Source organism: Prinia subflava, chromosome 7 (assembly GCF_021018805.1).
Source record: "Prinia subflava isolate CZ2003 ecotype Zambia chromosome 7, Cam_Psub_1.2, whole genome shotgun sequence".
In the NCBI taxonomy this organism is placed as follows: domain Eukaryota; kingdom Metazoa; phylum Chordata; class Aves; order Passeriformes; family Cisticolidae; genus Prinia; species Prinia subflava.
In genome coordinates this window covers 16,708,961-16,730,190 of record NC_086253.1, presented here as the reverse complement: position 1 = coordinate 16,730,190, position 21,230 = coordinate 16,708,961, and the positions used below count along the sequence as shown (strand labels likewise).

Below are 21,230 nucleotides of genomic sequence, written 5' to 3'. Positions count from 1 at the left end.
TTGAGCAGAAGTTGTCCAGACACAATTAATCCTGCCTTATTTTTTTATCTCAAGGAGCTCCACTCCTATATTGTAGTGTATGTATAGAAAGAGAATAAAGAAACCTCTGTAATTAATTTTCAACAATAGATTTATAGATTTATAAATATTAATACAGACACAAGGGTTCATTGTTCCCACAGTTTAATGCAGTAAAGAGGAGTATGCACAACCTCGGGCACTCTGTTACCAGTGGACTTCCAGTGGAAATGGATTTAGTTTTGTGATGTATTTTAGAAGGTCTTTGTAGCACCTTTCACAGCTTTTTAATGCTGTAATTGAAATGATTGTCAGGTGGCTCCCAGCATTTAGATATTACAGCACCAAGCCTGACAAGATGTGTTTGGACAACGCTCCTGGGCACATGGTGTGACTCTTGGGGATGTCCTGTGCAGGGCCAGGAGCTGCATTCTGTGATCCTTGTGGGTTCCTTCCAACTCAGCTTATTCTGTGGTTTCCTCTGGGAGAATGACACTCTCCTACCAGAGCCATGGTTTGGTGCATGGACGTAGCCCAACTGTGACACAATGAATTTAAAAAACTTGCTTCGATGTGCAAGGCTTTCCATTAATATTTACCTGTGGTAATAGCTGTGGTATTAATTGCTATTATGAATTATTTGTGCAGCAAAGTGTAATATTTATTGAGGAAAGCCTACACAATTTCATCTATAGAAAAGACCTACTTTTCTTTAAGTCAGTAGAGTTTGAATTATGGTAAGGTTCATCATACAAAATTAACTTTATGCAGTTAAACATGTACCACCATAGCTCTTCTAGTTCTGCACATAGCTTTTTGTTTACCATATTTAGGTTCTGAAAATGATGAAAAGTAGTTGAAACAGCAGAAAGAAAAGCCGTTCTTATTCTTTGGGGCATTTCTGAAGGGAACTAGTCTCAAGTGTTTATATAGTATTTCAAAATGTGTAATACTATATGGATAGGTATTTTTAAGGTATAGAGAGGATCTCTTTTGAATGGAGCTGTAATTAATGAGACAGGATAAATTAGTGAATGCATGTAGCATTTTATTAAGTCCTATTCTCTAACTACTTAAATACATTTCTTCAGAATTTTAGTGGTAAATTTCACTTTGTATTATGAACAAAGAGACTTCCATCCTCTCCCCATGCAAGCGAGTCCTCATCACTAATTATGTGTTGGATAATGAGGAAGCTTGAACTGTACTTAGCCTGATGTTTACTTTCCAGTTCTGTAGGTCAAGAAGAATATCCTAACAGCTTAGAACAATGCAAAGATAGCCAGCTGCAAGGTTTTATTTGTCTTTCTTTCACATTCTGGTCATGTAAATATTTGCCTGATATTGCATTTCACTTGTCAAGTATGTTCTTTACCAGTATTCATAGCATAATAGTTAAGAAAAATATTTCACAGCAACTAAATACTTTTTATTCTTAATCTATTCTTATTCACCGCTGACATTTTCTTTTGTCTTGATGTTTGTATGCATACTTGGAAATCTTACCTCATAACAGTACCCCAAAAACTAACATGAATGCTCCAACCTGTCCTGCACCTACTATGGAATTCTCTGCCTGTCCTGCTGTTCACATGAAACCTCCCTCTGGTAACATTTCAGCCAGTGCACATCATGTACTAGAAATGGAGAATTTGTAAAGGTGACACAGAATCCCACTTAGAGACTTGTCAGGTTAGTTAAACCCACGGAGAGCTATTTCAGGTGACAGTAAAATATAAGTAGACAACACAGTTACAAATGATTATAGCAGAACAATTATGCTTAAAATGCACTATGGTTGCAGTTAACAAGGTATTTGTTGCTTGTCTGACTTTCAGCTTTTCTCAGGACAAGGTAAAATTCTATTTCAGACCTTGCTTGAGTTTTAATTTTGCTGTTGGTTGAGTGCTCTGTAACAGCTCCCCAACTTCAGCTGTTACAGGCTGTTTTTCACCTGGAAACGCCTTTATCTGCTGTATATTGGCAGACAGTCTGGCCCTTCCAATTAGAGAACAAGTTCACTTTCTGGGAATGTAAACATCATCTTATTTCTCTAGGAGTTGTCTTCACTTCCCAGGCTTTAACCAGGGAAATGCAAGTCTCAAAAGTATTATTTCAGGAAACGTGAACAGAATTATCTAATGCACGGACATTTTCTTCTCTAAGCATGTTATATTGCTATTTAATGCCAGTGTGTTCATTTAGAGATGTCCAAGATCATTCTGAATAAGAAATACAATTCAGAGTAAATGCCTGTGTAGAAGAAATAGGTTTTCCTGTTGTTGGTTGACATATTTTGAAAGGGTGTATAAAGGTTTGAGGACAAGACCTGTGGATGTCTACGGTGTTCTGGAAGCAGCTGAGGAGAAGAGGAAATGAATATTCCATGAGGGCACCCCATACATACCCCATTAGGAGCTGTACCTGTGTCTCTGTAAAACACCTTCTTGTGGCAGTGGTCATGGTCTCGTGTCCAAGGCTGGCAAATCTCCGTCAGTCACAGGATCCCAACATGCCCAGCTGAGAACATCTTTGATGTGGTATGCCCTACTGCTTGATGGCTTTTTTCCCAGGTGAACAGCGAGGAGTTTGTGGGAAGATCTGAGTACTTTCTTATCTCAGGATGCTGGGCAGTCGTGAAAGTGGCTGCACAGGAAGGAATTAGATTTTGTGGACAGATGGCTGCAAATTCCTGAAGGAGAGAGATTTAGATTCTGTCAGCATCTTATCAGTGTCTCAGTGCTGTGCTGCAAAAAAACCCCTATGTTATTCTGATTTTAGACATTCTGATGTTTACTTTGTCTTTAGTTTAAGGTATGATTCACTAATTACTGAGTTTGCCAAGGAAAATGGTGACAGTAAGAAGGTAATAAAGGTATTTTCAGTTCTAGTCTTAACTGTGACACTGTGAAAACAGCATCTATAGTTGCTTTTAACTCTTGTGAATTCTTGAGGGGCCAAAAGCCCGGTATAGCACTTATTGCATCATTGCAGTGAAACATTTCAAAGATGTGTGCAGTAATACATTCTGAAAATCTGAGGGAGCTATGTTTGTTTAGAAAATAGATTGGAATGTAATAGACTTGGAGCATTCTGCAAAATTCAATATTTCCACAAGACAATTCAGTAATTCCACAATTTCCACATTTTTAAGAGCTTCAGTTTTCATCTAGAATCCTGGCTTTTTAGAAGGTATATATATTGTATGTCTGCAAGTATAGTGAGAGTATAATGTGCTAGATAAAGAATAAATTGGAAAGATACTGTAGGCATAGTACATAAATTCAGCTTGAGAGAATATCAGCTTTTGTTGTTAAACTAATAGCCTTGTTCAGTGAGTTGAGTCATTCTCTAGGATGACTGGCACCCTTTTACAAGGTGGGTTATCAGTTTCACTTTTAATAAAATACAAAAATTGACACACTGATGTTGCAGTTCACATTTCATTCTATGTTTACCTCAATGGCAAAAAGAACAAGGCTAGGGTAGAGTGACTGAGTAAAGCAATGGTCACTGAGACTTTTGTACTGAAAAAATTAGTCTGCCCTTAAAAATTACTATCTGCTGCCCACATACATCAGACTGCTTCTAAAGGGTTTAAGGATAGCCACGGGCTCCCCTGAAATAGTCTTTATTTCGTAGTTATCTGTCTACCTGATCCTGTTTCAATTGATCTTAGTCTAATTGGATGATCATATTTTCTTTCCTTCCTTGCCAAACAATTCAGTGGTGGTCCATTAAGTACTGGGAAGATGCATAACTGTCATTGTTCAAAAGTACTGTTCCATCTTAAACATCTGGCATCGCCTCTTCCAGTTGTTGTACTGCAAACACAAACTCAGTCAAAGAATCAGAAAAGTCAAGACACTTAATCAACTTAAGAAAATAAAGTTAATGGTGAAATATTTTTGTTTTTATGGTACTGAGAAACAACAGTTTCCAAGTTGGCAGGAGTAAACGCATCCAAAATCAGATGTTGTGAAGAAATGAGGTTCTTGTACCCACAGTAACTGCTGTGGTACAGAACCCTTTTCTTACCAAGGTTGTTTTGTTTCAAGTGTGTAACAGTGCTTATAGTTCCAAGGGGAACAAATTTTCTTTTTAGTATGTTTCTCCCCTAGAACAAGCTTTAAATTTACATGGTGAAATTTAGGCTGTTAAAATAAGGGTAATGTAGAAAAGGGTTTTTAAAGTCTCTACTGTAATTCTTACCAAAAATGTATTTTGTGGTTTTAATATTTGTATTTTTCTCATTATTAAAAATATTTCAGATCTGCAAAGAATGAACTTCTTTACTCTATCTGTTTTCTGGAGGATACTGACCAGAAAATGTTAGAAAATGGGATCAGAATGCTCAAGGATGTTCTTGGAACTACCTCATTGTGCAGAAACAGAGTAGCTCAAACTCCAAATAGATGTTTAAGTCATAACTTAGTGTGAAATATGTACTAGCCTTTTGTGAAATAGCTCTGGGACATGTTTTTTCTTTTGCTCTCAGAATAGAGACACTTTCAAAGAGAATTATGAAGGAGGGCAATAAGGTGGTGCTTCAAAAAGCCAAGTAGTCTGTATTCCTCAGTTGCCTCCTTTGCACCCTACTACTTCAGCAGACTTGTATTTAAATTATCTTTTCATGATTAGGTTTATGTCCTTGGAAAATAGCTTTTCATTGTCTACTTTGCTTTTCTAATCTACACATTTATTTTTATCCCTTATTGGCTTTAATGAGCTAGATTGTTGTAGTGCATTTTAGACCTATTGAATCTGTAATTTTATGTCATTGCTTTTAAATAAGTGGTTTTTTATATTTTTTAACCGGTTGTGCTGTTTTATGGAGCTGTCTGTTTAAGCAGGAAACTTCACAATAACTTTTTCTGGTTCAAATTCTATCTTATACTGTGTTCTGAAAAGTTTATCTAGAAAGTCATGAATATGGTAATTTCTATTTCTGAGCAGCTTTTTTTATGCTATTTTTGTTCCACAATAGTTAGATGTATAGTTCTAAGTGAGTAGGCACAGTGTGAGCACAAGATGGAGAAATGGCTTTCTTATAAAAAAGTAAGCTGTAAAATGAAAATCATTAAATGATAATAATACACTAATCATGTTTCTAAATTTTGCAATGTTAATTCAAGCATCTAATTCTAGTGTGACGTAGTTCTTAACAAAGAATAATTTTTAAACAGAGTTAATCTTCTAATGGAGGATAGCTGTCACTTAAATTTTGTGGATGCATGATTTTCAAGGAAAGAGGAATTGTAAGAAAAAAAGTGCTAAGTAGAAAAGGAGGACATGCAGTGTAAGTGGGGTGAAGGTCAGAACAGGATTTCAGAAATACTGATTTTTACTGCAATGCTTTTCAGAGATTCTTGTTTTTTAGATCAGGAAAAAGAAAATATATCTAACCAAGATGAGAGTATACTAAAGACCTGAGCCAAACCTTGGGAATAATATCATGATATAGCAATGAGAAGGTCAAAAACTATTTTAAAGTAAAATTAGGACAAAATAATGAAAACATATCAATAGTTGTATCATGTCGTCTACTAAGTATTCAGTGAAATTCATATGCTGATTAGTCATGAAAAGCATAGAAGAAATTGAGGGCAAATTTAATGTGATCTATCATTGTCATGGCTTTTTAGGCTCCTACAAGAAGACTTTTAAGAACTTTTCAGTTAATAACAGTAGTCACAATTACTATTCCATTCTTTTGCCATTTTTAGGACTTTTCATGAGCACTTCTCAGCTTTTTTTTGTCTTTGATCCTGTGGACTTTTGACCTCACAACATCTCATGGCAATGAATGCCACAGTTAATTACATGGTAGGTAGGGCAAAAAGTCCCATCCCTTTGTTTTAAAATTTCTACTTCATATTTTCATGGGATGTACTATAGTTTGGTCCATTTCTCCATGGGAATGTATTTTCCAGAAATCACTCTGAATGCATGACCATCCTTTCTGTTGTCTCCTCCTAAAGTTTATTTTGGCTTTATATTTGAAGGTTGGAGAGCCATCACTCTGCACAGTATTCAGGAGTTGAGTGCAGTATATAAAAGCACAGTGATGCTCTTCTGTTTTGTGTCTTTTCCTAACAATTTCTAGTGTTGTATTTGTGGTTTTATGACTATTAATTGTTGTGGTGATGTTTTGTGATAGCTGACCCCTGAATCACTTCTGAATGGATGTAAGTAAGTCACTGTGAATAACTGTTCCTTTTTGTGCTCAGTATGTTAATAATGGATTTATTATTTCAGCCTTCATATTCTTGTGTGTACTGTTGGACAAAACCCAACTGAGATATAATTACAGGATTCCTGTATGAGAATTCTGATTCCTTTGCAATATTATTTCATAATTTTGTTATTCAGTTTCTTAATTGTGAGAGTAGCTTAGTGGTAACTCTGCAAATCTCACATTAGATTTGTGAGTAACAATAAGTTGATATATATTTTTCAAGATTAAAACCCATGAAAAGCTTGTCTAATTCTCATTGTACAGGAGAAGTCAAAAAAGAGATTACACTATGATCAAGTAGAGGATGCACATAGTACAGGTGAAAACCTAAACCCAGGAAACATCAGGTTACATTGCACAGTGTTTGCCTTTTGTAAAAATTAAAATTATTATTTAGCAAATTATTTGAGTGGAATTTTTAAGGAATATGCAATTATAAAACTGTAATATTATGACAGGGACTACTGTATTTAATGAGTTTCTCCTTAAAAATCCAGCTAACACAGGAGAATGATTCTTGAGAATAAACTCTGAGGCAATGATGAAGGAACAGCTTCTTGCTATGTTGGCATAGTTGAGCTGCAGCATAACCAAGAAGTGTTAAACAAACACATTTTTTACAATCAGAAGATAAAGAAATGAGGTTGATTATCACACTACAGTTTATTATTCAATACTGTGCAATGCATAAACTCTTTTTACAAGCAAGCAAAAGCATTCCAATTGTAAACTAGACAAGATATTGTCAATATCTGATTAAAAGAGGCTGAGCATCCACAGTCTCCAGTATCTAATCTTATCCAGGATGCAGAGATGTCTGTCTGTATCTTAGGAGGTTTCTGTTTTTGTTTACATTGCTACCTTCAAAAGGAGGTGACCTACTTGTCTTGGAGGCTGTGTTAAATTTGTTTGTTTGTTGGGCTTCAGTCTACGCCATGACTTGCTAGTCAAATGAAGAGCTCATTTCAGCAGCTCTAGGAAGGCGAGAGGATTCTTTGTTTCTGCTGCCTGCTTGGTTGCTGATAGAAAAATGCCTCCAGACATAGTAAGGCCCTCTACCGATTTTTTTCCACTTTCTTGTCAGCCTGTATCATGTTAGCTGAATATCAATATTGTGCATAGAAATGTGAACTATTTATCATGAATTACAGATAAGTCGTAGAGAGAGATTAAATTACAGCACGCGTTAGTATTGCATGATATTGATGTAGGCAGGTTGCAAAATGTGATAGACATGCATAACTTTGCCCTAAAGTACAATATAGTTGGTTCCAAACTTTTCCTGTCAAGAGGAATTAATTTTGTTGGGCAGTATAACTTTATTTTGTCATTTTATCCGTAATGAAAATGACGATACTCTTTGAGGAGTTCATGAGGGTTTATGGGCATATAAATGGCAATACAAAACATAAAAATCTCTTGTAGGTCAGAGGCTCATTTAGCACCTGTATTGGCTTTGTCAAAGGTCAACACGTTTAGAGAAGGTAATAAATAAGAAAAGCATACATTGAGATATCCTAGGAATGTTCTCTGATTCCTAGCAATTTACCATTCAAAGATTTCCCAAACAGGAGATAATGACACTGCATTTAATAGTTATTTATATATTTTTAATCCATGAATTTTTAAAAGTAGGTAATTTTTCAGGATGAATCTATTTGAAATTTGCAGCATTCTATATAAAAAAATGTATCTTAACTATGCAATGTGTGAAGAAGATGCTTTTTTCTCCACCTGCTAGTTTTATTACAGGTCCTCTAGTATTACAGCTGGAAGTGCTATTGAGCTACTGTTCTCTAATTTTATATTTTGTCACGTTTTGTACAGAAATCCATTCCTTACCTTTGATCATACTCTTTGCCCTTCTCTATCCTTTTTCTATTTCTGCTATAAATTGAAACTGTAGACATTATTTGTCTTAAATTTTATTTTGTATTTATTTCTCTATCTATTGGGACAATAGTTTTTATATTTGTTTTGGGGCTTTTTTTTTTTTTTTTAGATTTCTCAAGTTTGTTTGCCTTTTAAAAGATGAATGGCTGTTTAAATATGAAATTCTTCATATGTATGTTCATATATAGATATTTAAGTGCAAATATAATAGGGCCTGTAGCAATAGGACAAGGCACAGTGGTTTTGACCAGAAAGAAGACAGAGTCAAGATTTGGAAAGAATTTTTTATGCTGAGCATATGAGCCAGTGGCACAGGTTGCCCAGCAGAATGGTAGGTGTGCCATCCCTGGAAACATCCAAGGCCAGGTTGGGTGGGGCTCTGAACGAGCTGATCAGGTTGAAGGGGTCCCTGCTCATTGCTGGGGGCTTGGACTAGATGACCTCAAAAGGCCCTTCCTAACACAACCCATTCTATGATTTGACACTTCAAACTCCCCTTTCGTTAAAAAAACACTTATTCTTGTGTTTTGGTTTTTGGTTTAGTACAGGTATTTTTTGCAAGGAAAAGGTGCACTGAAGAGCAGATATCTTTATAAATATTCCCTCTTTTTTCAGTCATTATTGAGGGTAAAGACTGAGTCCCACTTGCAACTCGATCTGTTTTGCAGTGTCTAGTTGAGTCTTCAAAGTTACTGAGTGCTTCTTCCCTTGAGAGCATTTAAATCGTATTGATCTATTTATTTATTTAGAGTGAGGTTAGACTATTTACGTTTTCAGTAACTCCAGAGACATGTCGAGAGATGACATAGGAGTATACATTTTCAATACATATAAGGGTTCTGTGAAGTGAAAAAAATTGAGATTTTGTTATCCTTTGTGAGCTGAACTTCAAAGTATTATGTTGGTTTTGCTTGTTATAGGGATTATTTACATTTTTCCTGAGGATATACAAATAAGACTACAGACACAGCTTTTAAATATTTTTATTAAACTGGGTATTTTAGCCTTTTTGTTAGATTAAAATTATACTTCATTATTTTTACCTTCTTAAATCCTGGCTTAAATTCACAAGCCTTTAAGAGAAGGGGGAGCTGCTGTTGGCGTCTTTTTTCCAAAAGTCCCTGAAGCATCCCAGAATGAGGGATGTGCCTTCACCACTCTTCTGTGCAGAGGAGGTTTAACTGATGATCACTGCCATCCGTGTCTTTACCCTTGTGTAACAGGAGGTGGAAATGACTTGTCTTAAAATGGCATGGCTTGAAATCTTGGGAGAATGGAGATCTGAACCTCTGCTTCTCCCATCCCTAGATATGTTACTCAGTCCCACTGATGGGTAAAATTACACCTTCATTCACCACCCTATTGAAAAACGTTGAAACAAAACATTAAAGGATAATATTAGAAAATTGCAGCTAGGAGTCAGTATTTTTACCTTTCTGTAACTTTTTTTTGAGATTTGTGTTCTTGAAGCATGCAAATCATGCTTTATGCAAAATTGTATGCTGGTTTGCCACATTTTAACAATCTTTATGTAATTTTCAATGCTTACTTTTTTATTTTTTTCCAAGGAGTTTATTTCATGGAGCATTTAATCAAAAATGCCTTAAGTTACTAACATTAAACTCTTTCAAACCTTCCCTTTCTGTGTGTCCTAAAAGCAACAAATAGGAATCAGGTCTGTGATAATTTTGTACAGACATTTTTTGATGCCATGGCTCTCAATGTATCATATAATGATAATGACCTACTTGGATAAAATTATGACTCTTTCATGAATGAAGGAGAAAAAAAAAGAGGAGACAGGTTTTCCATGTTCCTTAAAAAGTATCATTTTGTCCTCTAGGTGCATTTTTTTTTCTTCTTCTTCTTTTTTTTCCCCCAGGGAAGTGGCAGTCTCTCAAAAAACATTGTTAAACAGACCAGAAAGTTTGTCAAAGAATGTGTCATTCAAACTAAGTCTTTTTATAGAATTTCTTTTTTCAGTCAGTATGGCTGCCCCTACTGGTACAAGCTGCCTGTGGATATGGGCTGCTTAGTGCCTTGGCCTTCCTGTGAGTTGTCTTGCTTTACTCCTTGTTTAGTCAATGACAATATGAAAAATCAAACTTCAAACTAAAAGAATTAAATTTGGAATGGTGGCTGAAAAAGGCAGAAACAGATTGGGACAAAGGAAGAAAAGAGAGAAGAAATGAAAACATAAAACTTTAAAAGGTTTCTTGAATATAAGGAAAAAATATTGCTACTATTTCATTATGCCTTGTTCCTCTTCCATCCATTTTAAGGATATGAGACATATTGAAGAACAATTTTAAAATAGTAATTCCTTGTATTTATTACTATTTATCTATAAACATAATCATTTATGAATTGAATCCTAGAAACTTATTCAGAAAGTATGTCCTAGAACATGCCACTTATAAAATACAAATACAATGAAAAAATGTCATTATTGCCTTTGAAGACAGGTTAAATGTGACTTCAGACAAATACTTTTGAAATCCTCAAGTGCCTGTTGGATGTAACAGCAGCTCAGGGAAGAAGAAGAAAAGAAATTAAGTTGGTTTGCAAGAGTGCACAGGATCCAGTTCAAAATGTTACTGTCCAACTCTTTAGGTCACTGTAATGTAATTAGATTCAATATTCTGATGAGAACAGCAGAATTCATTATGTTACTGCCTAACTTGAAAAAACCATCTCTGTTAAAATGAGGAGTTCAAACCAAGGAAATTGAAATAACCATTCGTAAGGGTAAAGTACATTTGGATGTAATGAGGATAATTTTAATTTTGAAACATCAAATTAGAGTTTCAGTGAAGACTCACACCACAGCATCAAAAAAGATTTCAGTGAGAAAATAAAAGGTACTATTAAATCAAAGGATCAAATGTATTATTAACTAGGAAATCAGTATTCAGTAGGTCCAAGAAAGGCAACTAGAAAAATGTACACTTTCTGCCTGTTAACAAATATTATGGCATTCCAATCAAATCTTGAAAAATAACTTGATAAAGGCATAGGAAAAATGCTGGAAGGATCATTGCCTGTGTATAAGCGACAGAAAGCCTTACAGAGGATCTATAAGACAAGTAGAGATGGGGGGGTTTGTTTGTTTTTAAAAGAAGCGTTATCATCAGAAAATTTTGTGCTTATAATAGGATGAAAAGAAATTGTATTGATATGCCTCCTTAAACTTAGGCAATGTCATTTAGCATGGGAGAGCAAAGGCTGGAAAGACCTGCAGGGTAGTCCTTTTTAGAGGAACAGTAAAACCATCTTAATGCCTCCTGTTAAAGGAGAATTGTTGCAGCAGCCTTCTTGTTAGAGGGTAGAAATGAGCTGAGACACAGATTTCTTGTTTATCACAGCATGAAAAGGGTCCTGGTTTATTCTCTTTACAGCTCAGCCATCCTGACTCCAACTATTCACTGACTCTGGCTGCAGCAGGCTCCTGCTGTAGGTTTCCCTTGCAGCCTCTCACTGCTGGTTATTTCCTGCTAAACTCTCACTGCATGTGTGAGTTTGCAGACTCTGAGTGCAGCTTTTACCCAGCTAGACTGTGACTGCATGTTCCAACAACAGACCCAGACTGCAGACCCAGACTGACCTCACTGCAGTGATTCTCTCTGTCCAGGATCCTTCTTCTTCATGATCTTCCATGATTATACTTTCCTCACCAGCTATCCCACTCCCTTTTATCACATTTATCTTTGGATATAGCTGTTCCTCATCAGTGGTGAGGCTGTGTTGGGTATTTAACACAGCTGCTACTTATCCAGGGCAAGGTCACCTGTATTCCCTTCTCCTACAGAGGATCTGTTGAATTTCTTACATGGCACACAATATTCAAAGAACTGAAATGACAACATTGTCAAAAGTGCTGGGATTAACTAAATGGGAAAGATTATCAAAGTAAATCACACTTCAAGGCATGGTGAGCAGCAAAAATTGTAAGAGGGAGAGGTTCCTTTTAGGCTAATAGGAGCAGCAGGCAGAGGGGTCTTCCTAATACAAGTTAAATTAGTGGATCAAATCTTTAAAGCACTTTTTTACCAGTAAGACAGACATTGATCAAAGTATCCTACAGAAGTAGAGAGTAGTTCACATATAGCCAACTCACTAAAGGAAAAGCCTGTGAAATATCACGGAGGCAGTTGTATTTAAGGAGGTCTGCATTGGCTTATTTATCTTGCCTCAGATATTTCTTTTTGCCATTAATTAAAAACCCAAACCCTACTTTTTAATACTTTCATAATTGGTAGAAATGGTAGAAAAAATAGCTTGTTCATAATTAAAAATGGTGGAAAAATAGCTTATATTATCTGTAAAAGCTAGAGTGGTTTCCAAGCTTTATGTGTAAGGATAATAACTACTGGGTTTTTTTCCAGTGATCTCCTTAAATCTAAGTCTCATCCTCATTGCCACTATCACAATCCCAGGAAAAAGGGGGAAAAGGTGAGAAAGACGTTCCCTTTAGGGCAAAAAGGAAACACTGAAGAATTGCAGAAAAGTGTTGAATGAATGGGTTATAAGGTGTCAGTAGTCATAAATGGAAAATAATGTTCATGTAAAACACGGTCCTCCCGTTATATCCGCAGTGTGTTCCTGGTTTCATCACTAGAGAAAGAGATCTGCGAGTTATAATAGGCTGTGCTCTGAAAATGTCACTTCTGTGCTGAGTAGCTATCAAAACAGCAAATATGACATTAAAAGTTATTAGGAAAGGAAAAGAAAACAAAAGAAAACATCATTATATCTCTGTATGAAGCTATTGCCTTTATCTTGATTGCTGTATGCTGTTCCAGTGTCTCAAAAAGGACAAAACAAAGCTACAAAAGGTACAGAAAAAGCCAGCATGAATGATCAAAGGTACAGAAGGGGTTTAGTACAAGGACATGTCTAAGTAGATCAGGACTCTTCAGCATTGAAAGAAATTACTAATGAGGCGGAAGACAGGAGATGAGATAGGAGGTTATAAAAGTGAGTGGCAGGAAGGGACATAAAGAGGTTCAGTGTTTCTCATTATTAAGGTATGAGGAGTGAAATTATCCTGTGGCAGATTCAGAACGTGCCAGGGGTGTACCTATCACAGTGCATATATTCAGCTTGCAAATGATACTGATTTTGGCCAAAGCTTAGATGGATTAAAAAAAATGTTTTACAGATTCATGATGGAAAAATCCAAAAAGGCAACTATGCAGGAAATTTACCTCTACTTCAGAAACCCCTAGCTGAAAAAAAGCAGGGATATCTTAAAGTAGATACCACTGTTTTAGTCTTCTCAAGGCATCTATATGATATGATATAAAGCTGGAGGTGTATTTGTCCTACCCCAGTAGAAAAGTTCTTAAGTTATGGACTTCGCCTGTGCAGGTTCTGAAGTCATGGGTGGAGGAGGAATACCCATCTTAGAAACTGGATAAAAACCTGTTTGCTGCTTCTGCAGTCTGTGCTAGGAGATGAACAGAAAGGATTTAAATAATTTACTGTTCCTCTATAAAATGTCATTGGGTTGAATTGTCCAGCTTGAAAATTTTTAGAGAAGGGATGAAGCTGACTGCTTTGATTGTGTCTTAGAGTGTGGGTTTCAGACCACAAAGATTCTGAATCCTTATGTCTTTTCTGGATTTCTTTCCTGGGGGCTTTTACAAGGGAACTGCAAATAATTTGTTTCCATGGTTCATGCAGTATTAAGACTGCTTACATGGATCAAGACTTGTGAAGCTGCATTGGCTAACACTTAGTGATGGTTTCACCTTGGCTTGTTTCTCTGCCAAAAATCATGCATTTTAGAACCAAAATAGTTTTAAATGTAGATGGAAGAATATTGACAGAGCCTTTGAGACAGAGTCTAAAAATAGGGACCTAGTTGGTTTTCCTTTAGTCATGCACTGTGAGCTTTAATACTTCAACCATAGGTGTGTAAAGGTCACTGTCAATTCAATCCTTTGCAGTGAAGGAGGGCTCATTGCCACCCAGCAGACTGACTGTGGGACACACTTTGCAAGCAGAACTTGTTTTGCTTGATTTCATTGTGCTGACCTGGGAATTTACTAGCTGTTTGCTGCAGTGCTTTGTCTGAGGCAGTACAAGAGAGAGGTTCTTTTTATTGTATTTTTTTTCCCTGAACATAAGAAAGAAGAAAAAAACTAGAATCAGCAGTTTATCTGAGACAGCTTCTCTTGTGCTTGTCTAGGGAAACACAGGGGACAGTAAGGTGATTAAAACTCATAGTGATTTCCTTCACCACTTAAAAATGAATTTGCTGAATTTATCAATATTTGTGATGTTGGTCCCTTCATCAGTAAAGCTGAAAGTGATTTCCTGCCTGGTAGCCTATCAGTGAATATAGGTTGGGAACAAGTTCATCTTAAAGAGCACCTGAAGTCAGGTATAATAATGTGAGAAATACTTGGCTTTTCCTGTGTTTTGTGTTCTTTGTCCTGTAGCAGAGCTCCCTCTGCTCTTTGAGAGCAGAGGATGAGTGGTGCCCAAGGCTGTGCCCGGCTTTGGGGTTTGCAGTACAATAGAGAGGTTGGCAAAGTGGAACAAGTTCAGCTGAGAAAAACTGGGTGTTTAAGGGGCTGCATTGCAGCTGAGAGAGCTGAGAGGCCTTTTTTGCCTGAACAAGAGAAAGCTGGAGGGGAACGTGTACAACCTAGGGGCTGCTTAGAGAGAGATGGAGCGAAACTTGTGCATCCACCAAAGCTACAGCAAGGAAAATCCTGTGTCATCATAAGAAAACTTCTCAGGCCTGAGGGTGATCAAATGCTGGAATAGGTTGCTCAGAGAGACCGAAATCTTCATCCTGAGAGATTTTCAGGACTTGTCTGGACAAGCCCTGAGTGGCCTGACCTAACTTTGAAGATGGATTAATCTTTGAGGCTGGTTCTTCTTCTAGCAGGAGACTGGACTAGATAATTTCCAAAGCTTTCTGTTCAGGCATTAAACCTGTGTGAGCCCATCAGAGGCCCATTGTGTCCTGCAGAGAGTATGCAGTCGTTTTGTGACTTTAAACCAATTTATAAAACTATGTTTATTGCTGAGGAAAAGACCATTTATTCTCTAACTTCTGCCTCTTCTTGGCAATTACAGCGTTTCTCCTGGTCCATTTTAAAAGTGACTTCCCATAAATTATTACCATATTCTTGTGTATGTATTCTCTGTTGAAGAATATTGACCCTGTTTATCTCTCCTGGAACATAAATTTTAAGCACATATTTTATTTTTGTATATTGTGAACTGCCATACCTTCTCTATGCCACAGGCCATCTACCCTGTAATACTTTTTTGGTACCTGTTTGACAAACAAACATGTTCTGGTATTTTTAGATTGTGTGGAATTTTCTTTTCTTTTTAGGATTATAGTCTGCTTTAAGAGGGATATATTCTGAAAATTATGTGGATACTTCAGTGTAGTTGAGTAGTTTACTGCAGAATTTTTCCATGAATCAAAATTAGGCTGATTAGTCTGTCATTCCCTCAGCACTCCCTTTTTGTCAAGAGACAAATGCTATATTTGTCCTTCTCTGGTCCTCTGGGACCTCCCTTGTCCTCCAGAAACTCATAAAGATAATTTTTAGTGATTCAGAAATTGCTGTCTAAGGTGAATTTAATTGAGACCAGACAATTTGAATACATCCATCTTACCTAAATATTCATTAACATATTCTTTATATACTTCAGCTTGCAATCCAGTTTTTTTTCTCTTAAGTGGGTTTGAATAGCATGTCAAGATTTACCATTTTTTGAAGGCTGGTGTACAGGGGATATTAGAAAATTATATTTTACCTTTCTCTGTATTGTTTTCCCTCCCTTTCTGCTACCACTGACATGCTTGTTTTATTTTCAAAAAAATTATTTATTGGGTATTTTAAAATTCTTTTTGTTCATTTTGTCTCTTGCAATTTGAAACTTATTTTATTTTTCCATTCTGTTTCATATCCTTTTGCTCTATATTATTCCTTTGTTATATGACCTTGGGTTTTTTGTTTGGTTGGTTTTGGAGGTTTTTTTGGGAAAATTACTTTTAGACAGCCAATTGTTGAAGGTTTTCAAGTGCAACAGGGTCCTCCTTCTGTTCTTTGGTACAATTTGTGCATTTAATGTAACTTTCCTGCATAAACTGCCAGCATACGTGCACATGTTTTTCTTCATGTCATCTTTCTAAATGACCTTTAACCACTCTCCAGAGTTTGGTGAAATCTGTTGAGTTTGATGGTGTGATTGGAGAGTGTTTCTGTTTTATTTCTGTAGCTGTTACATCCCATTTTCCTAAAATATCAGTTTGACTGCATTCCCCAGAAGACATTGTTAATACATTCTTTCCTCTTAGATAGCATCAAAACTAAAATAACCTCTCCACAGTAACTTGTTCACTCTGAAATTACAATTTGCTTCCAGTGTGATACTCAGACTGGAATATCTTAGCTTCTTATTGGGAAGTCTTAGCTTTAGCACATTGTATCTAAGTATTTTAAGTCCCATCATATCTCATTTTTTTATTTTCTCTGTTTTATAGCTTTTATGTGTGTTCTTGAAACTAAGGACAACATTTGCCTTTTTTTTCCCACTGGAAGAGCTTGCTGAACAAGTGACTGTTCCACACCAATACTTCAGTCCTGTGATTTGCCTCATAAAGCTCTGCCCTACCGGTTATGTCTTCACTTGTGAAATAATATCTCCTTCTTTTTGCTTTTTTCCAGCTCACGTTCACCAGGCTGTCATGCCATTCTTTCTGCATGCCTGAAGAAACTCTGTCATTGTGACATTTGACCAATAAGTTTCATTCTTGCAGAGTCTCAAGTAACTTTTGCAGCCATTAGGACATCCCTGCAATACTATCAGGTAACAGATAGTTACAGGCATCTGACTATTGCTACATTTGGATCTTTTTCTGCCATTCCTTTTGGTTACAATGTCAGCCTAGGTGTTACTTGGCCATGCCATGCACAGTGAGCTTTTTTCAAAGCACCTTTTTCTTCTGCACGTAATATAATATTGATGTGCACTTAGCTGTAGCTCAAGAGCTCTGGTCTTCCAATCACAGCCTCTGCTTGTGCCTTTCAACTTTCCTAATCAAAAAGTCAGCTTTGTAGATCTTTGTACCCTCTCATCTATCCAAAACTTAGTTTCCTGCAAATTCTCAGTCCGAAAACTGAGTAGAACACTCTCATAAAGAGAACATCAAGAGTAAGAAACATATTTTTGTCTGAAGAAAGCTACCAGAACTCAATGCATCAGGCATAGTTCTTCAGCTGTCTTCCCAACAAGATTTCACCTTGTAGGCTAAGAAATTTCTCAGTTTTTACATGCTTGTTTAAAACTTCTGGGTCTCTACAAGGCCAAATAGTCAATTCATTGGTTGATTTGTTCTTTTCTCTGTTGTTAGTCCCGTTCTTCTTCTCTTCTGTTTCTGTAATAAGTGTAGACACTTGACCTTCTCAGAATTATTTTGATGTTCCCTTAAGGTGGCAGAAATGTTTCTTGGGTGTAAAATGGCTGGGTGCTTTCACTCAGCTCTCTGCAGTATATTTATAGTCTCCTTCCAAAGGTATAAGGCATCTACAAGTGTTTTCTCAGCTGTTTTGTTCTTTCTGAGTGAGTACATGCTTTGGAGTAGTATGACATTAATACCATGAACCTCTCTCCCATACTGATAAATATATATCCAATACTTAATTAAAAAAAACCAACAACAGCAAAACAAACAACAACAACAAACCCCTGTGCAATAAGTTCTGTATTTCAGACACTTAGTTTTCTTGATTTCATTTTCCCCTCTGTTTAATTCTACTCTTTCCTCTTTTTTTTTTTTTTGTTTTTTTTTTTGGTTTTTTTTTGGTTTTTTTTTGTTTTTTTTTTTTTTTTTTTTTTTTTTTTGTTTTTTGTTTTTTGTTTTTTGTTTTTTGTTTTTCATTGGTACTGTAATTAACTCTCATATTACCCCCACTTGTGTCCTCACAGCCAATTAAAAATTGGCAAGCACCCATATATTTCTGGGCTGCTGATCCGTTTGTTTTCCACTATAACATTGACTTTTACCCTTTGAAGCACACCTAATTCTGATAGATAAGACTTTTTAACTCTGTTGGGATTAGCTAAATGAACAAATTAAGAACACTCAGTGTAAATAAAAGAGACTACCTGGCAAGTGAAAAGAAGTAGCTGCAATTCTACATGAAACAACAGGGAAATTGGAAGCCCTTTTTCATCTCCTAGCAGATTAAAACCCTGAATAAACTGGAGAAGTGAGGCCAGAGGCCTCTGCAAGAGAATCTCTTCTACCATAGACAGCAAGATTAAATAGTGAGTAGGGCTTGGATATTGCTACAAAATCACAGGAAGATCTACATGTGGTGTCAGTCACAAACATGGAAATTTCTTCAGCTCAATAAACAGAATTTTATTTCAAAACAATGAAAGTACACATATAAAACCTGTTCCTAATTCTACATCAGAATGTTTTGAGCAGTATGTGGCCATACTGGCAAGTCTGTCTGCACTGTAGAAACTACATGTACAACACTGACACAAAAATTATTGTCGCTGTGGGAAGAAGGGTAATTATCTCAGTAAAAATTGTCAGAAAATTACTGTCCGGTATTAACTGTAAAATATTTTTTACTTGTTGAAATTATGAAATTAGGGGCCTTTATGGTATGCCTTTCTGTTACATGAGTTAATTTACAGTCATTAATGTAAATTAGTTTTTGAATTCAGAATAGACAGATAATGCTGGTTTGTACCTTAGGTGTTAGAGGGTGCTAATTGCTGCAGAATAAAAATCTACATGAAAAAATGGGAACATTAACAATTACTCATTTATCTAATTTTTTGCCAGATTTTATCCTTCTGCTTGGTAGAAAGAGTAATTCATTTTTTATCAAACAGCCAAGGATCTTTAGTTTTGTGGCAATGCAACATAGTCACAAGCTTCTTCAGACTGTCAGGCTTGTGAACCTTAGCTGCATTCAAAGAGCATTTAATAATTCAAAGAGGAAGTTTCCTGTATCTTTGCAGAAAAAGATGAGGCCCCTACTATTAAAGAAGTATTCAATATGTGAAAGATTGAGTTTGAAATATCCCCTATTTAAACATTAATTGGATCAAAGCTACAAATAATTTTATTTTAATTTCTTCTACCAGTTACAATATGGAATCATATTTCTAACTGTGTCCTTTATTTGATACATGTTAGGATTTTAGAAATTTTTCTGTATGTATCAGATAGTCTTGCCAGTACATTAAGCAGCATGTTTCAGCCTCAGCTGCTTTTTGACACCAAAAATTGATAGTTGTTAGCACCTTCCTGCATTCCACTATCAATTATGCAGACGTGTTTTCCCAAAACAAAGCCAGTCACAGAGCATAATTTGTGAGATAGAAATAATTTCAGACAGAATCAGCAGCCTGCTATAAATAAAGCACTTTTTTGACAGCACTGTGATCAGCACTAGACTGAAATTGCTTTAAAGCAATGGAGTACCCTGCACTCCTTGCCTCAAATGGGGGTGGTGTGGCTGGGTCTGTGCTTTCATGAGCCTGTGGCAAATGAGTGTCTGCTCTGAGTCTCAGCAGCTGAGAAGGAGAAAGTGAATAGGGATTACCTGTGAACTTCTGCAGAAGAAATCATGGCTTTCTGAGAAGGAAGTCAGTTATTTTCACTATAATGTGTTAGTATTCGTAGTGTAGTATAGGTATTTGGGAGTTGAACTCTTAAAGTAGAATCAAGGTGAAATAAGTGAATATGCCACTTCTCATGACATACTTGTGTTACTGGAGCTGCAAATACTTTATCAATATGTGTCCCCTGTGGTATTCTTTCCTAACACAGCATGAAAGTAGCTTGGCTGTTACACTTCAGAGGAGACAGATGGGTTGTCCATGTCAGGTTTGCTCAGTGCTGGAGAAGGGACAAGGGACAAAGCTGGTTGAGTCCCTCCAGTGACCTGCAGGTCCTTCCCAGCTGCTCTTTTTCCTGTTGGAGTGGTCTTCATGTGACTGGAACTGCCATGGGATCAACACAGACACTTTAATCATGAGGCAGGTGGGCTGCAGGGGAGCTGGTGATGACCAGTGGGGCTCTGTTGTCACAGCCCACATTGAGATGAATACCTGCCTTATAATAAAACCCTGGAGATCTGTAATGTAACATGGAGAAACTGAAGTGTCTGCCCTGCACCGTTCATCCAGGTCTCGTGGGGCTTACTTTCCAAGGGATAAGCATCCCTTAACCTCAGCTGGAGACCACACTGCAGCCCCAAGTAATCTTCTGCTGAAGCTGGATGTGTTTTTCAAACATCAGAGGTACTGTGAATTCTTCAAAAGCCTTGGCACAGCTGTAGCAAACTAATTTCTTTTATGGCTTATTTCCTCTTTGAGCATGAAGGTACTAATTAATGTTTGGCACGCTCATTCTTTTGCTTTCCAGTGTACTAGGAGTACCTTTCCCCTCTCCAAGTGCACAAAACCCAGGCATATTCCTGGCTTTTATGAACTTCACTATTCTATTAATTGATGATGAACAGAGACCTTTATTTTTTGAAGTATTAACTGTTCATTTGCTCTTACACAAATAAATAAATATTTCATTAGCTTTTTCTGAGAGATAAGATACCAGAAAATCAGTAAACATAGTAATATCCCATTTGTATGTTCTTACCTCCTCGATAACTGTGAAGCAGTTTAAACATCTGTAAGAAACTGGAATTTTTAACCATGTAGGATAAGATGCTGCCATGAATGAAATGAATGTTTGAAGGTTATGTTCTAGTTTTCTACAAAGAAGTGTCTCTGTAACTACAGATGTATATGAATTTTAGGAGTTTTTTCAGGAGTAAAGGCATTAAATTTGCTGGGTATATCTTAAGTATATTTTTGACTCATGCACATTTGTTCTTCTTATAACTAATCTGCCTTTCAACCTCCAAACACTATATTGACAGGCCAAGTCATCATTTACTCCATTAAATTAATGTATAAAGCCATGTTCCATAGTGTCTGGGGCACTCTTGACATTGGAGTTATGAGAGCCATAATGGAATTATGGTTTTGGATCCATTATTTCCCTTGAAGGAATATA

The 21,230-nt window shown here is 36.5% G+C and overlaps 1 protein-coding gene across 4 annotated transcripts in view; it reads left to right on the top strand.

The window, feature by feature from the left end:
• KCNIP4 (potassium voltage-gated channel interacting protein 4) overlaps positions 1-21,230 on the top strand; it is a 385,096-nt gene that overhangs the window by 133,176 nt on the left and 230,690 nt on the right. The window contains exon 2 of one of the 4 annotated variants that reach the window (XM_063401704.1): positions 16,852-16,993. The exons of the other annotated variants lie outside the window; for them this stretch is intronic. The gene's annotated coding sequence lies outside the window, so the exon portion shown is untranslated. The remainder of the gene's footprint in view (positions 1-16,851; positions 16,994-21,230) is intronic. 4 annotated transcript variants of the gene reach the window in all.